This window comes from Lissotriton vulgaris, chromosome 1_1 (assembly GCF_964263255.1).
Source record: "Lissotriton vulgaris chromosome 1_1, aLisVul1.2, whole genome shotgun sequence".
Lineage (NCBI taxonomy): Eukaryota > Metazoa > Chordata > Amphibia > Caudata > Salamandridae > Lissotriton > Lissotriton vulgaris.
The window spans coordinates 1,004,020,650-1,004,027,679 of NC_141685.1; the positions used below are offsets into that span (position 1 = coordinate 1,004,020,650).

General features: G+C 39.3%; 1 pseudogene; it reads right to left on the bottom strand.

Annotated features, from left to right (window-relative positions):
• Window positions 1-5,643: 5,643 nt before the first annotated feature.
• LOC147748389 (uncharacterized) lies at window positions 5,644-6,747 on the bottom strand (annotated as a pseudogene).
• Between the last annotated feature and the right edge of the window lie 283 nt (window positions 6,748-7,030).

Below are 7,030 nucleotides of genomic sequence, written 5' to 3' on the forward strand. Positions count from 1 at the left end.
CCTAATAGTCAATTACGACCAACCAATAAAAACCTGCTGGTAGTTCCGAGATACAGAAGAGCACGATGGGGAGGAAGAACCTCTCGGTCGCGGCAGCTAAACTTTGGAATACTCTTCCTTTATCCATATCCGGTTTAGAGCTATACCTTCCTTTCCGTAAAGCTTTGAAGACCTGGCTTTTTGCCTTGGAAATCTAACCTTCATAATCTGCCCTCCAGTTAGCTACAACTGCATCAGCGCCTAGATGCCTTAGGGTATATGTACGCACTTTAGAAATACTTCATTCATTCATGATTGTTTATGTGCAGGAAGGAACACCTTCCTGCAAATAAACAATAATTAATGGCAATTTGCCCCTATATGTGCATGCAGCATACATACAAAGAGCAAAAAAGGAGGAGAAATAAAACTCTATTGCCTTCCAAGTACGTTAGTTTTTGGCAATACCTCAGATTTACAGGCCCTTGTAAAACTGGGCAACGTCAAAAAGCAATGGGCGTTGTGGTGGAACGCCCACAGCAACACCTATTACGTGCCAGTTTCACTCACAAAACTGTGTTAAAGAGAATGATATTTACAATGCGGTGTTAATCCACGCAAAGTGGCTTAGCATCACACTGTAAATATGGAGCAGGGCATTGCGCCACCGGTGCGTCATAAAATGTGACACTCCTGTGGCGTAATGTCCTTGTAAATATGCCCGACTGTGTGAAAGGTTTGCCCACCCCAAAGGACTTGTATGGAGATTGGACATGAGGAGTTCATAGAGCGAGTAAGGCATGTAAGGGTTACAGCAAAATTAATCCATGTCACGCCACATTGCAGCTGTCTTAGTGTGTCCTCTAATGAATTATTGGAATACTAAACTGTAATTTGATTGGTTGGATGGATGTGAACCAGAGCAACATACAATCAAAGCTGTGGTGGAAGCTGAAAGATGTCCTGGAGAATGTTTTAATATAAGGCTGTTGTGTTTGTTCAACTTGTGCACAGCAACTGTTCTCTTGTCCCAGAATAGAATGCAGCCTCTTGAGGGCCTAGAGAAGAGAACAAATGATGGTTGCTTGGTACAGCTCTGAAGAGCTTCTATGTCGCTTGTCTCCAGGTTATTATGTTGGAATAAACGTAACGTGTTGAACCTAAGGGGCTTATTTAAAAGAAACTGATGCCTCTGTATAGAATCATCAGTTTCCCTGCGCCTGCATGCGAGCCCCTTGCACCACCATAGATGCGCCGTATTTACAATATGGTGTACCATGGGGCAAGGATTGACAGATGTGTCCGAAATTTGGACGCATCTGGCGGCGCAAAAGTCATGCATTGCTGGAGTCGTGTCGCAAGCATGACTCAATTCCGGCAATGCATGGGGACGTCTATTCCTAATACACTGCATCACTCTTTACGCTTGCTCCAAGCAGGCATAAGGTTTTGACACAGTGGCGTCCTAAAAGTGGCGCAGTGAAATCTTGTAGATTTTACTGCATCATCTCAACAAGGCTTTCCTGTGTGGGAACGCCCACCCTGTTAATGGACCACAACGTGGCGAACTGATTACGCCACTGCTGCATTACAAAAAGTAACGCAATGGCGAGGCAAATGTGTTGCAAGGGGCTTGTAAATCTGCCCCTTAATGTTTTGGTGTGCTGCATAATGCAACAAGCGGCAATGAGCTAAACCTTGAGCAAGAAGTTACACAGCCTTGAAGATGTTGTGTGTTGTAACAAATTAAAGGAGCTTCTTTGAAGTGTGATCCTTCTATTTGAGAGTTACATAGAAAAAAGGAGCAGCTACATATTGCGAACTGCTCTCGAGATCCCATCACAAGATGCCTGCTTCATGTGGGCCTAAAGTGCACCTCACCATCATAACCTACATATGAGAAATAGGAGGGTGTCACAGAGATTATTTGCAGTAACATTAGTGAGAAGCTGTTGTGCTACAATATTGAAAACACACACCACAATCCCTGAATATTAGATGTAGATACATTTAGAATTTGAAGGAGTGTGCCTGTCCTCTGTTAGTGGCCTGCCAAAGACAGCATGAAATAGCTGAAATTGGGATCTAAAATGTAAAGCTATTTTGAACCTGTCCCCCCAAAGTATGTTTGGCACAGGGCCTCCAAAAATCCTTAAGATGTCCCTGCTATTGCTGCAGGTGTGAATGTGGCCCTGGACTTATGGGTCTAGAATTCAACAGCCCAAACAGATGGAGGCGGGGCACACAGAATGCACCTGGGTTGCACCTGGCTCAAAACTAGGCCAAGACGGGACCATCTGAGCCAGTCAGAGCCCGAAAGAGGCTCTTGGCCTCTCAATCTTGATAGCTGGAAGGAAGTATTAATAAAGTATTTGAAGCCTTGAATGTCTTGAAAAAAAACAGATGGGTAAGAAAAAAGCCGCTGTGGCACCCAAAGGTCAGGAAGATAAGGCAATGCTTTCAGCATCCTCCATCTCCTCATACATTACAAATGGGATAGATGTAATTACAACAGAAATTAGGTGAGTGTAGGAAAGACTTTCTACTGTCCATCAGAAGATATGCAATGACACAAATCCCTATCATATCAGTACAGCTGGTGTTAGTTGTCCACCCGAAGGTGCAATAGTGTATAGTGTATGATTGGGGGATGTTGTTAGTACTAGAAGTCCAATTGCTACTTCGAACTGTAACACATGTAATCCATGTGTAAATACCAACGAGCTCCCAGTTAATACCGAAATAGATCTGTTTCGAGCTGAGACACACTCTCTGTGAATGAAGAAAAAAAAAGAAATAGTAAAAGATACGTTGGGGAAGAATACTAATTTGACCTCAAAATATATAGCCCAAGGCGAGTCCCACTTGACTTGGAATGCTATTCTACCAATGACTAAGCTTAGTAATTTAGAATCTATAGCACAAAAACTAATAACTCTCCTCTCAGAATCTATGCTTAAAGTTGAAGAACTGGTATCAAGACTGTTTTCCCAATTAAAGGAAAAACCCAAAGACTTGAGACCAATTTCCTAAAATTATTGAAGCAAGAGGATGTAGTAAACAAACCTATTGGGCAAAAGAATATATTAATAAACTCTGACAGTGTTGGAGAAAGCCGTGAATTGATCAGTTGTCCATTGTTTGGTAGGATATGACCACTAAACTACTGTCGGGGTTATGGCATAGGAGTGGTGTTCGATGCCTTCATTAAATTTAGATGAAAATTCCACCAGGACAGCTTTTACTTTTAATATTGTGAAAAGAAGAATTTCAAAAGTTCAACCTTTGCTTCCCAAATGGGGAGAAATTATTATTTACAAATACCTCCAGATTGCACGCCCTATGTAGTAGTTCTGGGAAGAGCCACACCATGAACAGAAAATCAGACAGAAAACTGGCAAGAATCGAGGAACATACCTTACCGAAGTTGAACACTACATTTAGTGGTTAACCTGTCTTTTTATAGCATTCAAAGACTATTTTATTTCAATTGTAGTATGCAGCAGTATTCTTTTTGTGAAGACTAGTGTATGAAGACTACTGAAATGTGAGTAAACCCTAACAGAATACTAAGAAGTTACTTATTTGCTAATCGTATAGTCTTCATTTACAATGCAGAACATTGAGTGAATACAAACGATTTGAATACTACTGGACTGTAATGAATATTACTAGACTACTAATCACATTATTCTATTCAAGGATTGCTGAATCGATGATAATAGCAGAAATTGGTACGAACATGAACCTTATTATGCATTATGTGTTTACTATTGAACTATTAAAAAGATGTATGTGCAAAACCTTTTTGTCCAAACTTTTAAAGCTAAACCAAATGATATGGCTAGCACAATAATATATCACAATATTAACAAATAAACTAGTACACTTTTAGATGCTTCCTAATTACACAATAGCAATTGTAAGTGAAGGTAGGCAGAAACCACAATCAATGTCTACTTTCTTAGCTCACAACTGCCTCAATTAATATATTACTACAAATACATTGTCAAAGTGTTATTCCAGCACGTATGACCATTTTGTCATATGTCTATTTGGTGTATCTTCAATAGTGAGATAAAAATTGTACAATAAGGTAAAATTATGCATTGAGTATTAGCACAAAGAACAATTTACTCATACAATGACTGAGACGCATAAAAGCCAAGCTTCATTTGGCAATGAAAACATTAGACGAAATGGTTTTCAGAAATATAATTTAATTAAGAATAAATCAGAATTTGATGATACACACAACAATGTGAATTTCAAAAGTATAGGTGGTGAAAATGAGCTTGTACACATAATTTAAAATGCATTTAGAAAAACGTTTGTAAAAGTAAACACATAGGCCTTAATACAGGTGTCCTGGTAATTTCTTGTTTGGAGTGGGGGAGGGGGTTGCAATTAAACGTGATGTTGATTTAACATTTCCTAGTGATTACATGGTGGAATAAGTCATAAACCCCAGATAAGGGTTCAAACCTGCTGAAAATGATCTATGAAATAGACCCTATAAAGATCTGGGCATGTAGATTTAGGTGAAGGGTACCACAAGGGCAATCCAAATCAAGACCATATGGAGTTGAAAGCATTGCAAGGCTGGCAAATAGTGATTACTTAACCGAAGAGCATTATTGTTTTAAATCAAGTACATCGAAATGACTTGCAATGGAACAATTGCAAAACTCCAGTTGACTACATACAGAGGACCTCATCTACAAGAAAAAGATGCAGCACGGCTCTGAAAGTCATTTTGCTGTGCAGTGCTGCATCATTTTCAAAGCACAGGGATGCACTGTATTAACAACGATACGATGCATCCCTGTGGTTTCCCCTGCATGATGCACAACTGTCTGCCATGCACCAGTGCAGGCGCCATTGCGTCATTTCGCAAGGGTGCCATCGCTGCGGGGATGAATGTTTTTGTGCAGGAAGGCCACCTTCCTGCACAAAAACAATCATAAATGGCATTTTCCTCTTTCTATGTGTGCTGCAGAATGCAACATGCATAGAAAGAGGAAAAAAAGGAGAAATAAAAGTTTTTCTCCTCATTGCACCATTCCTATGCCCCTCCTGAGGAGGCGTAGAATTCTGACACATTCCCAGTTTTACAAAATGTTGTAAATCTGGGAATGCATCAAGTTCCGTGGATGTTGCGTGGGAACACCCACAGCAGCACCCAAGGAACCCCCCTTTCACATAGAGTAATGTGTGAAATGGACCCATATTTACAGGGCCATCAAAAACTTTACGTGGCCTTGTAAATATCGGCAAGCCCATTGCGCCACAGTTACGTCAAAAAAAGTGACACAACAGCAGCGCAATGGGCTGGTAAATTAACTCCTGAGTTACAAAACAGTCAATGTAGTTCAATCCGCTATGAGGAGAAAGTGGCTTCTATATCATGTTGTGGTACTGCTAATACAACAGCATCCACTTATCTCTCTCATAGTGATTTGGGAATTCACATACAAATGACTATTTCCCGGTACAAACAAAGCAGCAACTTTCTACTATTTCTGAAATATACACTGCTATTGTCTGGTTCCAACTTGGATTAACTAGATGGACATTGCAGTCACTGGAATATGTGTTTATACAATGCGTCGTATTTAATAGTGCCATGTTGTGGGTTTTACTATTTATTCCTAGGACCTGGATTCATTTTTCAACTTTTCCATACTGCATCTCTGAATTTTCTAAATATTTCATTGTATTTTGGTCCCTTCTGTCGAGCTTGTTGTAGTTTGCTGCAAACACATAGCAATAACCCTTCCTCAAACGAATTTTATCAAATGATGCTACATAATTTTGTGTTCCAGAGATGTAGTACACTACGTAGCCATTTAGGTCTTCAAAATTAAAACAGTTATTTGAAAAGAATGGCCCATTATAGCGTACACAGTCTGAAAGATATACTAACTGATGAATAATCATGGTCATGAACCTTTGTTCATACAGGTCTCCAAAAGATTTGACAAAAGTGAGCAAGCAAGTCTCTGCTAGGTTGATGTCTGAAAACGTTAGGCTTTCTTTATTAAGTAAATATATTCCTTTTGCGAAGAGACAAACATTTATAAATAACTGATACACTAATGCATGTGCTAGTACCAGAATTCCCCAGAAGAGCAAAATGTTTCTGTATTCGGAGAATTTCCATAAATGGACATCTTCAAAGCTACGAGGAGGTCTTGATATGTTAAGTGGGGGCTTGATAGCCTGTAATCTCTTGCTAACAAGGTCTCCGTAAGAACATGCTGTAAAGCATGACATCTTGTATTGCTTCCTGAACCATAATGTAAGCATTAATTTCATTTCACCAGCGCAAACCGTATGCATATAATCTAAACAGAATCCCATAATACATAGTAAAAGGGTAAGGGATAGAAACCGGACAGGGCCCTTCACACCATGAACTGAATATTCATGTTCACCCAGTTGTATTATAGCCAATGTTTAATTTATATAATTATGCAAATGTTCTGTTGTTTGGGGTGGTCCTTTAGGATCATCATCATTGTAAGGAAACACATGGCAATGCCCTGTTTCCGATCTTGAAGTCGTATATGGATGTAAACAAGACCAACAGTTAAATTTCCGATTGAACTGCTTACTGTTGGCCACCAAACAACAAGCTGATAGATTACAAGTGCTTGAAAGTAGTGCAGCACAACATACAAAAGAAGAACCTATGTGACATGTGAACATAACTCAATTTTCCAACCCACTCAATTCCTCAGTTAAAGGATGTAGGGATGTCCACATATATGGTTTTCTTTGCCCAATCCAAATTCCTCAGACAAGCCTGTTTTCTTTTGCTTTGCGATTTGTTACAGAGAGCTCATTAATCATCAAATACGCAGGCCAGATATTTAGTTTGCTACTTTTAAAAATGATCACTCCATCTATTTTTAAAACAAAAGAGATATTGTTTTTCATAATTACTATTGCCTTATCAAAAATCTTTTATATCAAATTCCATCATAAACATCACCCATTACAGAGTTTCCATTCTGTTTGTAGTGTTCATATCTGTGTGTTCGCACTT